A 16,560-nucleotide genomic window follows, 5' to 3' on the forward strand; every position below is an offset into this window, starting at 1 on the left:
GCCGGGGGGTGCGCGGCGGCCCCCCGCTCCCCCGTCCCCGCCCGGCTCCCCTCAGAGCCGACCCCCGAGGCGGAGTCCGGGGCGGGCGACCCGGGGGGCGGAGGCCGGCGGGCGGGGGAGCGGCCGCGGGGCCGCGGTGGTTGCCGTGCGGGAACAAGGGGCTGGTTGTGAAAACGCTTCGTGCTCGGGCGCTGAAAACGTGTGATAATAAACAGGATGTCGCTCCCGGGGCCGCACAGATGGTTTTTCTCTTTTTTTCCTTCTGGTTTCGTTCCCCCACCTCCGTTCTGAGTGAGAAACGGCGCTGTGGCGATGCGGGCCCCCGAGCAGGGGCTCTGCCGCCGCGCCGTTGGGGGGTGTTTTCCGTGTCGCGGGGGGTCCGAGCCCCCTTCCGGCGCGCAGAGGCGGCGTTTTCCGAGGGGATGGTTGGCTCGGAGCGAGTCGGAGCAGGGGGCTGGGGGCGCTCTCCGGAGTGTGGCGTTTGCTAAATGGCTGCCGGGGAGAAACCTGTAAAAGCCTTCGGTTTATAGGATTGTTAACCGTCCCTGAGTTTTTTTTTTCCCCCTTTAAGGTTTTATGTGCATTTTATGTGGCTTTACACCTTAGCATCCAGTTCGGGTTTTGTAACCGTCCCTTTGAAGTCTTAGCGTGGTTTCTGCAAACCCGACTGCAGCCATTTAGCCGCGCCTGTGCACAGCGGCGGCAGGTGGGACGGGGGCCGCCCAGGCCTCTGGCGGCTTCCCAGCCTCCAGTTGGCGTAAATAGGGACACTGCACCCTCCAACCTGCTGGGGAAGATGGTGACGGGCCTAGCAGAGGGCCTGGCGCACAGTGGGTGCTCAATAGCTGTTCTTCCTACGGCCGCTTGTGTAACTGCCATCAGGTCCTAGGATGGTAGTTAGCCCTTTGTGGTGCCACCCACAGAGCCCAGCCACCCTGCTGATGCCACAGGTGCTGGGCCAAGGCCTGGACAAGGGACAAGGAATTCAAGGCACAGAACAGTGGAACAGGCCACTTGCTTATTCAGCGCTGGGTCTCTGGGGGGACAAGGATGGGACAGGAGCATTTGGAGCCCTCCAGGACTAAAGAGACCTGGATCGTGGGGTAATAGGTCCCTGGGCTTGGAACCCGGGTGCCTGCCATTCGGAGGCTGTTCCTACACAGAGCCAGGACCTACAACAAGCAGAGGCCAGGGAGTCCTGCCTTTTGAGGATAACTGCTTTCCTTTGGGAACGGCACATAATCATTCGGGGAGCCTCTGCTTGTTTGGGCAAGCGTGTCTCTTGGAGCTTGGATTCTGGCCCTCATTGGGTTACCTTGCGCAAGGCTCTGAGCCTCAGCTCCCGCATCTTTAAAATGGGAATAATTATGCTTTGCTTTAATTAATCTGTTGGGGCTCTTGGGGGCCTCATGTACTATTTGTAGCAAAGTGCTTCCATCCCGAGGGGGGTGATGAAAATGTATGTTGTTTTTGTTGGTTACCTAGTTTTCTTGTTCCTTTTTCCTAATTCCTGGTCTTTTTCTCCCGTTCTCATTGATGGAACTGTGACCTTCCCACCCCAAATTCTATCCCCCACTAAGGTTTTGATAGCACGCCCATCCAACTGCCTGAAAGCACCAGAATGGCTTAGAAGAGCTACAGTGAGTGCTCAGCCAACCCTGGTTGTCTACTGTTCACAGGAGACCACAGGAAGCACTGAGGCTTCAATAGAGGGAGACTGGCTCTAGTCTTGGCCACCGGTGAGGGTTGAAACCTGGTCACCTCTGGGTGAAACCTGTAGCTACTTTGTAAATAGCCCCAGAGACACTCCGCTTGGATTATAGTGCTTCTGCAGTCTGATGGGGAATTTGGTTGGTTTGGCATTCCTACAACCATGTTAGTTTTGTTTTATTCTGGTTTTTTTTTTTTTTTTTAACCTCCTTGTAACATGCTCCAGGCCTCCTGGCTGTGGGACTGAGACATTTTCACCAGGTCATGTCATCATCCGTTCAGTTTTCCCTGCTTCCTGTCCCCATCCTTTCTATCTGATTTCATTCCGGCCCAGCCTGGCTCTGGGCGGTTTGTTAGCTGGCTGGTGAGGGAAGGAGATGAATCTGCTGCCCCTTCCTCCTAGCCTTTTGGTTACCTGTGGGTTTTAGTTATCCCTGGGCTCCTACACTGCACGGTGGAGGGGGCCTTGTCTCTGCCCATTGGGAGGACCTGCCGTCTCCTATAGCTCCCTGGGTCCCCTCCAGTCTCCTTCCAGCCCAAATGGGTAAAGAAAAAGCCTGGGGAAGGAAGAGCCAGAAAACCTTGGGAGAGTGGAATTTCAGGAATGGCAAGTCAGAACTAGTTCCAGCATGGTCTGGTTGCTTGGGCCTGGCCGAGGGTTTTTTTTTTAAGTCATGCCTAGTTAGGTGTCTGTTCACACAACTCCCTTTCAAATTTCAGTTCTCTTTTTTTCCTGAAGGATTATTTTTATTGTGTGTGTGTGTGTGTGTGTGTGTGTGTGTGTGTGTGTGTCTATTTGCTTTGCACAAAGTACTGACTCACGTCGCTAATAATGGCTGTATGCTGGTTAAATGTCTCATTCTAGCATTTAAGATGGATCATTTCTATGTTGGCTTCTGTTTCAAACCAGAATAGGCCAGGTAGGCCAGTATATGTATTTCTAAATTTAATAATAAGGCTTCTCTGCTGTCAAATGTATATATCTTGTTGTGGGCGGGCAGGTAATAAATAGGTCCTATCTCCACTAGATTTTAAAGCAATGCATTTCCCTCTGAAAATTAAATTTCCAACAGGAATCTGTTGGGCTTTGTGCCCTGAATCTCATATTTTTGTCGGGGATAGTCAGGTTGTTTTCAAACCATAACTCGATTTCTTTCTTGAGATTTTTTTTTCTGGGACTTAGGTAGCCTTAGGAGCTTGGGTCTGCCAGTTAGACAAAGAAATACAGGCATTGCCTGTAGTGCTAGAGATGAGCGCGATGACGACTTGTCCGGTGAAATCATTGTTTGCGACAAGCTTTTAGGTTTCCAAGGTGCCATGTGGACTGGGCCTCCTAACCTGGGAGCTCGAGGACCTGGGCTCTGCTGCTGTGATGTCACTGTATGTATGTGTGGGTGGCACGTGGGAAATCTCTGCACTAGGAGGGAGACTCGCCCTAGTGCCTTGAGCCAGAGGTCTTGGTTGAGTGTTGTTCTTAGCTGTACCTGTTGATTTTCCGCGTGGCCTGAGCTGAGGGCTGGGTTGCTCCTGTCAGATCTGGCAGCAGCATCGGTTTGTAAAGCTCTGCGTGCAGCAGGAGGTGTCTGTGGGCACAAACGTCTTAAGTTGCTGGCGGTCCTTCACATTCTCCGCGGCTTCCTTCCGCTCCCACCTCTGCAGCTGGTCCCACGGCTCTGCTCTGAATCCTTTCTTCCTCCTTTTCAAGAAACCCACCAGCCTTTCCCTCTTTGTGGTATTGCAGAAGCAGTGTTTACTGTTTTTTAAATTCACTGTCATGAAGCAGATACCCCTGGAGCATCTACTATTTGCCAGACATTTTGCAAGGTTTTAAGGACATTTTCCCCAGTCTTAAAAGTAACTTCCACTGAAAAACATTGGAAAACACCAAAAAGAATAAAGATGAAAATAAAAATGCAAATCACCTATAACCTCACCATACAGTACAGACTGGTGTATTTCTTTCCTTCAATCATGTGTTTGTTTTTTTCAAAATTAGAAAAAAAAATACTGTATACACTATTCACTGTTTATAGTTCCTCTTAATGTTATAGTGTGTATAACCATGTACACAGTGTTTATAGCGTGTATATATATATACATATATATATATGTGTGTGTGTGTGTATATATATATATATATATATATATATATATAATGTTATTTCCCTAACTTATTGAAAGCATGATTTTTTTTAATAATCACATAATTGCTATTGTGGGTATGACGTATATTTAATCTATTATTAAGACACTTAGATTGTTATTACTCATTTTTCCTTCTTGCAAACAAAACATTAAGGGGCATCCTTGCAGGTAAATCTTGGTCCACATTGCTGATTTTTTCCCATAAGTGGAATTTCAGGGTCAAGAGTGTGCAGACTCGTTCGATTCTCTGGCACAGCATCCGTTTTCTCCTTCAACCCTTGTCAGTTTCTTCCCCAGCCTTGAGCACAAGGAGATTCCTTCATGGGCCACTGCGTTCTGGCATCTCAGGCCTGGCATCTCAGGCCTGGCTAAGCTGTTTGATGAGTAGGGTTTGGGGTCTTACTCCATTTACTGGTTTGAGCCTCGCCAAGTGTCTTGACTTAAAACATTTATAGTTCTGGGGGCACAGAGATGTGGATGCCCCACTTGTACTCCTCAGGAGCACATGGTCCAGTGGGAAGAGTGGCAAGTACCCTCCTTAAAGAGGCCTCGGGAACCCCCAACCTAAACCTAACATTTTCATCACCCTCATGATTCTTTCCTAGCTGCCATAGCTCTTTTCACAACTTTAAGTAGTTCTATAAAACAACTATTTTGTGGTAAAATATACATAACATGAAAGTTACCATTTAACTGTTTTTAAGTGTGCAGTTCAGTTGCATTAAGTATATTCACAATGTACAACCACCATCCATCTAGAACTTGCTCAGCTTCCCAAAGTGAAACTCGGTCCTCATTAAACACGAACTCCCCATCCCCGCCCCCAGCCCCACCATTCTACTTCCTGTCTCTGCATTTGCCCACTCTAGGGACCTCACATAAGTGGGATGATGCTGTGTTTGGCCTTCTGTGTCTGGCTTATTTCAGTGAGCATAAGTTTTTCAAGGTTCATGCATATTGTGTTCATGTCAATTCCATTCCTTTATAAGGCTGAATAATGTTTCATTATTTTATAGATACACATATAATATGCATAAGTGAAATAATGGAATATTATTTTTCCGTTATTTCATAAAACAGTGGGATATTTTATACATACACATGTGTATCACATTTTGTTTACTCATTTATCTTGATGGGTGACAATTCAGAAATACAGAAATACAGTTTTGTTCTTATTCATTGAGCCGACCTTTCCCCCCGGTGGAGTGAGTGAGCGCACCATGAAGCAGAATTGTGTTGCTTCCTGTACCTCGCGGTGCTTCTGTGTCTAACACAAAGTGGGCGCTTCATCAGCAAGTGTAGGATGATCAGTGGAATGCATAAGAGGGTCTCATGGGAGCCCACGGAGGGGGCAAGCCCAGCTCAGCCTGGGTGCAGGACAGCCCGGGACGGCCTCCTGGAAAAGGAAGCAGACTTGAAATCAGAGCCTCTTGGACCAGTGAGCGTGCCAAGCCCTGGAGGATTAAAAATGTGTGTCTGAGTTGAAGTCAGAAATGTATGGGCCCCAGAAGAGAGCTTGTGGGTCAGCTCGCTTTCCAGAGCTCCAGAGCCTTTGGGATACAACATGATGCATGTGGCTCTAGTGTGGCCAGTGGCCAGCCCAGAGGTCAGGGGCTTTGGCTCCGACGCTGGAGCTGCATCTCCCAGTGTGCTCAAGACCATCTCTGTACAGAACGATGGGATGGGCTGGTGCAGGACCAACTGGAAAAAGGAGGTCCTCTCCAGCCCTTTCCATGGTTCCTTTGTGTCTTCAGAGCTTTTTTCAGCAGGTGTTGTTTACATAAGTTCAGAGCTTAAAGAACTGCTCTGTTCCAGGCGGTACAGAAAACACAGGCCCGTCTGGGAGGGGCCCCGACACTGGGCCCGGCCGACCTGTCTGAGCGGCTGAATGGGCTGAGTGTTCAGAAATAGCTGGGGAGGGTGGAATGTTGTCCTGAAGCCTGAAGTGGCATTTCCCCCCCCCCCCCCCCCCCGATATATAATTAATTACAAAATTATACATACTCATTGTAACAAAAAAAGGCAAAGCAAGTGTTCGAAGAAAAATGAAAGCTCTTTTCACTCCAACTGCCCAGGCAAGTAACCACTGTTTACAGTTGGTGTGTTTATCCTTGACCTCTGGTGTATACACAGATATGGCCCTTTGTAGGCAGGCTTTTTAAAAAGCAGAAATGGGATCATACTAACATTTCTTGTACTGCAACTTGCCTTTTCAAACATATATGGAGCATTTTTCCATATTAATATATGCAGATCTATCACACTTTCAATGTGTGAAAAATAATATTAGGTTTAAAAAAAAAGTACAAGTGTGTGAAGAAAACAAAAATAGCCCATAATCCTATGGCCCATATATTTCCAGGTGACTTAAAACAAACAAACAAAAAACCCCCAGAAAATTCAAGCTGTATTAAAAGGTGTAAAGGCTTCCCCAGTCTCTGAAAGGAGGTCACTGTGAGCAGTTTCTTGTGCTTCCAGCCAGAGAAAAAAAAGGTGCACATTATCCGCACACATATTTATGTTCCTCTTAAAGCATGTTGCCCTTTTCACTTGATAAAGTGTCTTGGCATGCCCTGCCAAGCCCATCTAGAAGCATTACGTCATCTGTTTTAGCAACTGCAAAGGATAGTTTGTGAATATCCTTGAATTAACCCATTTCCGATTGGACTTTCGGGCCATTTCTAATTTTTGGATATCACACAACTTTGGTAAAATTCTGCCAAATTACTCTTCAAAAACATATAATTTGTATATAATAGTGTGTGAGAGTGTGTTTCTGCAGTGTGGACACTTCTAGATGAGTACTGTTTTTGTAAAAATTCTGCTCAATTCGTCTTCCAAAAACTGTCGATTTCTATACAATAGTATATGAGAGTGGGTGTTTCTGAACTGAACCTTTCTAAATGAAGAGCCTTTTGTGGGTCATTTTGGGCGTTCATGTTTCCCAAGTCAGTAGCAGTTACAGTTTCGTGCTGGCTTTAGTCAGTGTCGGATGGTAGGTTTTCATCAGTCTGGACAAGGATGTCATAGAAACGGCATTCACCGTGGTCTCCAGTACAGAAGTGGCCGTGGAGAGGCACAGTAGCCAGACCGCATTTGATTTTCAGAATCAACTAAGATGATGGTACTCAGCACAGATGTTCTTCCAGCCTTCACACACACGAGCCTTGCAGTGAAAATGTAGAGACCTCCTCTGTCATGCTGTCCACACGCAGTCCCTCTGGAGATATCTGGGATTGACGTTTCACAGCCCTTGGTTTTGTTGCTGTTAACGTTTCTTCCTGTGGAGAATTTCTTTGCGGGCCAGTCCTGTTGTATCTCCTGATGGTGTCTCGTACATCTGCTCAGTCCCCTTACTCAAACTCTTGGCCTCCGGGCGCCGACTTTCTCGGTCTCCTTATTCTAGGAGATGATACCTGGTGACTAGAAATCAGCCTGGATGCTGTTTCATCAGGCCAGGTGGGGAAGGATTTGTGCTCAGGGAGCAAGTGCCCAGAGGAGTACAGTTTGGAATCATACTGCTCTAGCCCTAGAGGGGTGTTTGGTAGCTTGAACCTGGAGAGAAATCACCCGCCTCCCGCACCGCTGCTCCTTTCTTGATGGGGGAAGCCCCTTCCATTGGAGGTCAGCTGCCATCCAATCCAGCTTCTACCACTTGCAAACTAGGTGATTGAAATTATTTTTAATCTTTTGGAGTCTTCTCTTTGCAAAATGTGGTAGTAGCACCCTCCTAGAATTGCGGGGAGGATTCAGTGGGTCCCACGCTGAAGTGTTTGTACGGTACCTGGATAAACACTAAGCTATAAATGGTTCCTGAATTCCGCACTGGCTGAGGGCCTGGGGGTTTGGAGTAGGCAAGCTTTTATACACTTGGGGCTTTTTTGTTTACTAGATGTTCGCGTTTCTAATTGTGTGCTAAGCCGGGCTAAATGCTGAAGAGTTAGACCCAAGTCAAGTAGCCCCTGCCCTTCCCTCCAGCTCAGACACCTTATTGACCCAGGGCCTCCCCATCTCCAAGGTAAATACCACCTAACCAGGGCATTTGATCTTTGGCCTCTGCCCTACACAAGTCTGTTTTGTTATTGCAGAGTTTTAGGTAAATGTCTTGGGAGGCATAAAGATAGGTATGGTAAGGCAGCTCGTGGGTGCCAGGGAGGCTCTGCGGCTTGGCAGGCTCTGGCCTGGATGTGGCATCAGGCAGACCGGAGTGGACTGTTCATTTCCTCCTCGTACACCTACCCGCTGTAGGACCTTGAACAAATCTTGTTTACCCCTTTGAGCCTGTTTCCTTATCTGCCAGATGGGGTTGGAATCTGTGTTGCTAGGATGACTGACACAGTTCCCCATGAAGGCTTTAGCACAGTGCAGGCCACCTAGTCAACTCAAAAACAGTATAAGGTATTGATTCTATGTTGCTCAGTTTACGGAGACCTTAAAACAGTGCAACAGTAGCAATACAGGATTGTTACAAAAAACCCAAATACTCCAGAAGAACACAAAGTAGGAAGTGAAAATCTTTCCTTTCTGCCCCCATGCCTTTTTCAGATCAAGAATAAGTACTGTCTTGAAAACAGTTTTGTTTTTTACTAATGGGAATGTTTTAACTATGCTTGAGTTCTAAACCTGCAGTGACACCCACAAAACAGGATATGAATGTTTATAGGCATACCTTAATGTAAATAAAGATAAGTAAAAGAAATGTTATACGTGGGTCCCCAGCATAATCACTCTGGTCTTTTCCTGTCTTGTTGTGTGTATGTGTGTGGGGGGGGGGGGGGGGGGGAAGGGGCAGTGTAATTGGTCCACCTTGGATAAATCATAACATCATCACATTGGTAATGCTTAGCAGTGACAAAAGAATAGATTTAACTTGCAAGTGCTGCTCTCCAAAATCTTAAAGCTACGATTTGCTGTGGGGGTGGGGGGCAAGGTGGGCTGTGTGTTCCGTGATGTGAACTTTTAGGGTGAAGAGGCAACCCAATCTATGGTAGTTTAGGAATTGGGAAGAGATGATGGAATAGGGAGGGGTGCCGGAGTCCTAGTAAGAGACCTTACCAGCATAAGTAGTAAGATCTTTGTAATATTCGCTTAGTGTAAATAATAAGTGAATAGTTAGTGTGTTGGCCATGAGAGCATGTGTTCCTCTAATCCCCCTTGCTGAAATGATAGGTTGGCATACCTGTGAAGGTCCCTGGGGAAGTTGGCCCTTATTTGGGGGTTCTTTTTGTTACTTCAGAACTGGTCTTGCCTGACTGGTGGCCCAGTGACTTGTAACCGCCCTGGGTTTCCTGGGGCATCTGAGGCTTGGAGAATAAAGAGCATGTGAGTTTTGGGGGTAGCATCCTTTGGGCTTTGGTGGAGACCATTTAAACCAGTGCAGCCCTGTTTAGCCCATCCCACCTTCAGAATATTTGGATTTGTTTATTTTCATCAAAGAAAAGGTGGATTTGTGTGTGGCTGAGTTGTTGAGAAACTGTCTCTGTATAAGCAGATGGCCTAGTACTTACTGCACAGGCTCAGCCTTGAGATGATAGGCTAGAGTGAGAAAGAGCACAGAGCGACCTTGGCCTGTTACTTCCCCTCTGAGAGTGGGGGGTGATAGTAAGGAGAGCCACCTCAGCAGTTGTTAGCAGGCTCCTCTACGCAGCTGAAATTATCACTCAGTCAGCCTGATGGTGTGTTTCCTCATGCGGAATAAAGGGAGGCATTACGGCCAGGTTGGAATGGTTTGTTGCTAAGGGGTCTCCTTTGGGACTTCGAGGAAGCCGCTGTCGCCTTTTCTGCCTCCTCAAGGCTGAACAGTAGAGGTTGGAGCAGGGCTGGAAGTGGAAGATGGGTATTTGCTTTGTTGTTAAACGGGCTGAGTTCTGTGTCCCTCTGGGCATTTGTTGCTGAGGGGGGGGGCATCTGATTCCCTGGTACCTGACCTAATGAAAGATCTGGGGGCTGCATGAGCACGGCTGGTTTCCCAGGGAGAGGTGACAGTTCCCCTTCCTCTTCTTTCTTCCTGCCTTTCAGTTCTTTACGCACAGACTACAAATGTGCTTCTTAGAAATAGCAGGTGGTACAGAAATACTGGCCCAAGCGTGTAAAGATACATGTACTGGGGTGTCGGTGGTAGTATTATTTGTCCTAGTACATGGTTGGCAGTCACTTCCATGTCCGTTGGTAGGGCAGTGGGTTAATGTGACATAACTACTGAGTGAAATACTATGTAGCATTAAAAAAAATGAGGTAGGTCAGTATGCATGTTTGGAAAGACAACTAGTATATTATAAACAGAAGAAAGCATTGCATTTTGTAATGCAGCTACAGTACAGTATAGTTATGTAACAGTATAGTATAACACAGTTGCAGCATGATAGTAACTTCCCACATTTGTAGAATGAAGATTGAATTTCACAAACTGCTGATAGGTTAGACAGAGTGAGAGAAAGGGAGTGGAGGATAACCACCAAGTTAACAGCAGTTATTTTTTGAGTTGGATTGACTTGTTTTGTATACTTTAGTATCATTTGAATTGGTTACAATAAATTGTGTGTTAGTGACAGTGTTAGTTACAAAGGTAACTAATCACAAAAGTAACCCATGCATATTTTAAAACCAATGCCTGTGGGGAGTGGTCTGGGCCAGGATGGTGCTGCTTGTGCAGTGTTGGCTCTGTCCTGGCGAGAGCGCCCCTAGGCTCCTTCATTTCCTCAGACTCATCCTGAGTGTTCCGGCACCTGGTGCTGGCACCCTGATGGTTCACATGAATCAAGCCATGTCATCAGTCACCTGTCTGTCTCTGTCTCTCAGTGGCCCTCAGAAACTGCCTTGTTGATTTGGTTAGACGGAACAATCCATTACAAACACCGTCTCCATTTCTGTGCCCCACTAAAGCAGATTTTGCCATGCAGACGTGGATTTTAGTGGCATTTGCAAAGCACTTCTCGCTGTCACCGTTATTTGGAGGTGGAAAAGGAAGGAGAAACTGAAATACAACTATGTATCTTATGTATTTCTTTTATTTGTCAGGTCCTTGGTAAATTTTGACCCTGGAGAGGGAGGCCTACATGTAGCATGTCTGTCCAGCTGTCCATCCCAGCTGTATATTGAAATTGTCTTATTTTTTTTAGCTTGCTAAATTAACTGCGTATTCCAAATGTGAGGTAGGCCAGTAACTCTTTGTAGACTGCAAATGGATTTGCAGCCAGAGTTCTCTGCAGGCCTCAGCCCAGCCTTTGTGCCTGTGAGCTAGGGGGGGGACTGACCCCATGGCCCATGGAGAAAGGAACCAGAGCAGAGTTTTCAGTAGGTCAGGAGTGATGACAAGGGCTCCTGGGACCATCCAGCAAGTGCTGTGCTTGGGGAGACTCAAGACAGACCCCTGTGGGTGAGGCACTTGGAGCTGGCATGCGCTTGGGGCCATGGAGTCCTGTGTCATAGTGGAGTTCCTCACCTGATGCATTGCCCACTCACACCCCACCTGTCCCAGGCCGGACTTGCCCCAGGAGCACTGGCAGAGCCTGGTATGCTGTGGTCATTTATTTTATTCTGGGCCTCAGGTCCCTTTGGTGGCCACATGATCATTCTCTGGGGTCCACAGCATGGACCTCATCATCACAGGAGCAGTCATCGTTTCTCTAGTGCCTGCTGAGGGCCCACACTCCCGGAGCACACCTGGAAGTCCCACTGACCTGGGTTCAAGATCTGGCTTTGTAACACCCTAACTTGATGATAGTGACCTTGGGCCGACATTTAACCTCCCTGAGCCTTGGTATCTTGTCTGTAAAACAAGAGTACAAATATCTTTCTTTCGGTGGTTTATTTTATTTCTTTTTTCAAAGAACTATTTTTAATTCAGTTTTATTCAGATGTTTTCATTAAATTCATTACATCTGCCTTTTTCTTCATTAATTGTTTCTGCTTTTCACATTCACTTGTGTCTTTGTACTGACTTCTTAAATTCGATGCTGAATTTCATTCTTTTTCTGTAAGGAATTTAAAGTTTGTGGATTATTAAATTTCATCTGAGTACAAATTTATCTTTGTTTTAAAAGTTTTGATGTATAGTGTTCTTTTCTTCATTTGGGCTATTTTCTAGATAGTCTGCAACTGTGAATTGGAATTCCCCTTTAAGTTTTCTAACAGACAAGGTTATTTTTACTCTGCTTTCATCATGTCTTTTTTTAATTGCAGTCTGGTCAGAGATTTTTGCTTTTCAGAATTTGGGATTATCCTGAAGTCTCATATATAGTTACTTTTGGACCATGATCTAATGATTTAATCAGGTCATCTATCCATTTTGAGTGGGCTTTATCTACTAAGGTGTAAAGATTTTTTTTCTAATGTTTTCTACTTACAATGTTTTTTTTATTTTATTTTAAAATTACTCTGCATATATAAGTTCATGCTAGTTATATTTTCATTATGGACTGTCGCCTTGACCCTTGAAAAATGAATGTATCTTTTGTGCATGTTTTTCTGTTCAGCATTATATTTGTGAGTTTCGTCCGTGTAGTTTTGTGTGAATTTATTTGTTGTCATTGTGAATAGTATTTTGTAATGGGGATATAACCTTTATTCGTTCTAGTGGTGGTCGACTTAGCTCGCTTCCATTTTGAGCTGGCCACATAGTGCTGCCATTAATGTTCTTACACATGTCCTTCGGAGCATGTATGTACGTGATGTCTGGGGTGTATGCCTAGGAACGGAATTACTGGGTCACAGGGTGGCATGTGCTCAGCTGCCGGGTTTCCAGTGATTGTTCCACTTGGCACGCCCTCTAGTAGTGCACGAAATTTGTCCCCGCTCCGTATACTTACTAGCACTTGGTGGTTTAAAGGTGTCAGTTTTCCCCAAAATGATCTCTAGATTCCATGTAATTCCCATCAAAATCCCAGCAGGGTTTTCTTTTGTTGTTGTTTTGTTTGGAAGTTGACAAACCAATTCTGAAGTTTCTATAGAGTGCAAAGGTCCAAGACTAATCAAAGTGTTATTGAAGAAGAGCAAAGCTGAGGGACTCGTCCCACTGGATGTCAAGACTTGATAACAGTGACAGTAATGGATGCAGCAGTGTCGGCAAAAGACCAGACAAACAGGCTGAGAGAATAAAATGGAGACCTTGAAACAGACTGCACATACGTAGTCACTTAATTTATGACAAAGGTGCCACATGGCAAAGGGAAAAGATGGCCTTTTCCAAAAAAGATACTGGGAAAATTGGATTCTCCATGTGGAAAAAAAAATTGAGTCCTCTGCCTCAAATCATATTCACAATCAGCTTTAGATAGATTATAGAGCTAAACAATAAAGCTTCTAGAAGAAAACATAGGAGAATCTCTTTTATGATCTTGGAGAAGACACAATTCCTTGACTGTGACACAGAAAGCATTAACAAAATAGAGAAGATTGATACATTGAACTACATCGCAACTGGTAACTTCTACTTTCTACATATGCTCCAATAAAACGCAACAGATGTAATGCTATTTCCTAATTGCTCAGATATGTTAGATAACCTGTTAGCTCCATTATTCCCTGGAAGCCTCTGGCTCGTTCTCATCAGGACGGGCAGCTCTCTTGCCTGGAGAGCAGCTGCCATCTTGGGCTCCTCTGGTTGTCTTTGTTCCTCTTGCATTGGATCCCTTGTTTCCTGGATCCTGTGTGTGTATCAGTTGGGTGATTTGAGCATCAAATAACAGCAGCAATCTTAAGCTGCCTCAACAATAGCGTGTTAGACATTTATTGGCTCAGTTAAGTGGAAGTCCAGAGGTGTGCAAGTTCCAGACTGGTGGGTCCAGTGTTCCATTTGTCATGAAGGAACCAGCTACCTTCCCTGTCTGGGTGAGTCACGCCCACGCTGAGCCAGTCGCTGGCAAGGGGGATGGTTTCTCTTGGACCAGGCATGCCCCCGTCCCCCCCAAATGGGTGTAGGCCCATCCATGGGCTGCCTGGGAAGGACAAGACCACTTGTTAGGAAGGAGGAAGGGACACTTAGCTGCCAAGTAGGGAGGCAGGAATGGCCGCGGCGACATGGGCCTCTGTCTTGCTTTGCTCGCTTGTTTATTAGAACATCTTCCCCTGCAACTTTCTGAGCAGGTAAATGTTTTGAGTCTTTGTGTGAGTCTGGAAAAGTCTTTTTCTGCCCCCACACTTGACTTGGTCGGCTGAGTATTAGGTTCTAGATGGAAAAACATTTCCCAGAAAGGGAAATGGTGCTGGTGAGAGACGCATGTTACTGCTCAGGAGAGCTCACGGCCATCCTCCTTGTTCCTTCCTGGGACCTCTTTTCGGGGGGGTTGGGGGAGCTCTCAGAGGCTCGACATTCTCCATCCCTAGCATACTCAGATTTCACCTTGTGCCTTGTGTTCTTTTTATAGCCATTCTGAGCACTTGGTGGGCCCTTGCAATCTTGGGTACTTCAACTCTGGCAATTTTTATTTGATAACCCCCCCCCCCATGTGTCTGGAACTCCTAGACAAATTTGGACTCCTGAATTAATCCTTTATTTTTGAGTGGGGGAGAGTCTAGTATCATCTCGTTCTTTTTTCTAAAACTTTCTTTGACTTTATCTTCCAATTGTTCTATTGAAATTAGCAAAAATTTAGAAAAGTTTGGATTTACAGAAAAGTGGGAGTTTTTGTATACCCTGCCCCAGTTTCCCGTTTTAAAGATCTTATGTTAATATGGTGCATTTGTCCCAACAAATTAACCAGTACTGGTACATTGTTGCTAACTAAAGCCCAGACTTGATTCAGACTTCCTTAGCTTTTACCTAATGTCCTTTTCTGTCCCAGGATCCCACATTTAGTTGTCGTGTCTCCTCAGGTTCCTCTAGACTGTGACAGTTACCAGATTTTCCTTGTTTCTGATGACCTTGAGTTTTCAGTGGTGCTGGTCAGGTACTTTGTCTTGCAGTGGGGATTTTTCTGATATTTTTCTCATGATTAACCTGAGGTGATGGGGTTTGGGGTGTCCTACGTTTAATCCTTCCTGGGGCTTCTTGTTTTCTGATTGTCCCTTAAAAAAAAATCCTGCGTGGGTGCAGTATCTTCTCTTAAATTTTTGAGGATATTAATTTTGTATTATTTTTTTAAGTCTTTGGTTCCTTTCATTGTCTTTTTCTCCAGGTGCTTTTGTTTGTTTATTTGGCCTTCGTCTCTTAGTTGAGGCGTCTCAGATGCCCGTGGCCCTGGGCACACACAGCTGATCAGGAATTGGGTGCGTGGGTCAGTGGGAGTGCTTCGCCGTTCCATGTAGGATGGGTGTTTGGGAGGCCGGCCTTTGTTTCTTGAGCCCCAAATGTCTGCGTATAGGTTTTTAAAAGAAGACCTCTTCTCTCCGTGCCCAGGGTGTGGAGAGGGACTAATATGTCTGTCAGCCACCCTCCTGTGAGGCCAACAGCAGAGGGGGCCTCAGGCTGCCATGGTTTGCTACTCAGGTTTGCACTTCGCTTCTTTTTTTAGCTGCTTTCCTACCCCCACCCCCTTTGAGCCTCGTGTTCTCAAGTCTAGACTTCTCTTGTTTAATTTATCCAGGCGAGGAGAGAGGGTAGGCGACGTGAGATGCTAGCTGTTGCGACGTGAGATGCTAGCTGTTGTGCATACAGACTCTCAGCCAGTCCTCCTGCTTTAACCCCCCCCCCCTCCGCCGCCCCGCACCTTACAAGGTGCCCCTTTCCTCCTATACTAGCATCTCCTGCGCGCTCTGACGCTCTGCAGCCCTCAGTTTGTAGGATCCTTCAGGCCGCTGAACCTACTACCACTCATGCCTGTTCTTTGCCAAAAATCATTCCTGTCCTTTGGGTTCTCTGTTGTGTATTTTCATTTTGGGGGGTTTTGGAAGGGTGAGCTGAGCTATAAACGCCTGTGGTCCTTCTGCCTTGTTGAACCAGGAGCCCCCCACCCCCTGTATTCCAAAAGTGTTTCTAGGCACCGAATGGAATTGAATTAGCAGCCATTTCTGAGGGGGGGTGTGCATGTAATAGATGCACAGCCATATTTATGTACACGTGTTTGAGTATACGTGTGTATGCATGTTTGTCAGTTACACCACCCTGCTGGCGTTTTCCACATGGCCGGTTATGTGGTCTTCTGGGTCAGCACACCCAGAGCTACCATTTGTTGTAGTGGCTGCAGAGTATTGCGAGGACGAGTGGGGGTGTCGGGTCATCTGTCACCATCTCCTCACGTATGTGGAGAGCTGACTCCCATCTTTCCTCTCGGGAACTCTTGAGAAGGGAGGGGCCCCGCAGGGCAGAGTGTGGCAAGGAGCCCCGGGAGGGCGTGACGTGCCCACTGCTCCTACCTGTTGAATCCATTCTCTGTGCCGCGGGTGTTCCTGTCACACTTGGGTCCATTACATCTGGTCCTTCCAACAACCTTCTGAGGTACATGTGCTGTCCCCATTGTGTGAAGAGCAAACGTAAGTGACCAACGTGGCCTTTGGAATCCTGGCTCCCTCTGTCCTGGCCGACTGTGTGGAGTGAGCGCCTCCATCACCCTCGGAAGCAGGGTTTGCCCCGCCCAGAGGCCATTAGTTATCTCGGGGGTGGGGTGGGGTGGGGGGGGGTTTGAGTTGATGCCATCAGCAGTGGCTGTCACTTGGTAGATGACCGAGCCAGCTGCTGTCTCTCTTCCCTCCTGTATTTTTTCGGCAGCATGTCTGTGAGGACATGGGGTTTGGGAAGGTGGGAGGAATGCTTTCTCCTGGGCTGAG

General features: G+C 46.6%; 1 protein-coding gene across 8 annotated transcripts in view; it reads left to right on the top strand.

The window, feature by feature from the left end:
• The first annotated feature begins 9,554 nt into the window (after window positions 1–9,554).
• PRRC2B (proline rich coiled-coil 2B) overlaps window positions 9,555–16,560 on the top strand; it is a 75,877-nt gene continuing 68,871 nt past the window's right edge. For 7 of the 8 annotated variants that reach the window (XM_019638634.1, XM_019638644.1, XM_019638654.1 and 4 more), the window contains exon 1: window positions 9,556–9,575. The gene's annotated coding sequence lies outside the window, so the exon portion shown is untranslated. Of the gene's footprint in view, window positions 9,576–16,560 lie in introns of all 8 variants that reach the window. The other variant, XM_019638700.1, reaches the window with a different exon arrangement.

Source organism: Hipposideros armiger, unplaced genomic scaffold (genome assembly GCF_001890085.2).
Source record: "Hipposideros armiger isolate ML-2016 unplaced genomic scaffold, ASM189008v1 scaffold_3, whole genome shotgun sequence".
Lineage (NCBI taxonomy): Eukaryota > Metazoa > Chordata > Mammalia > Chiroptera > Hipposideridae > Hipposideros > Hipposideros armiger.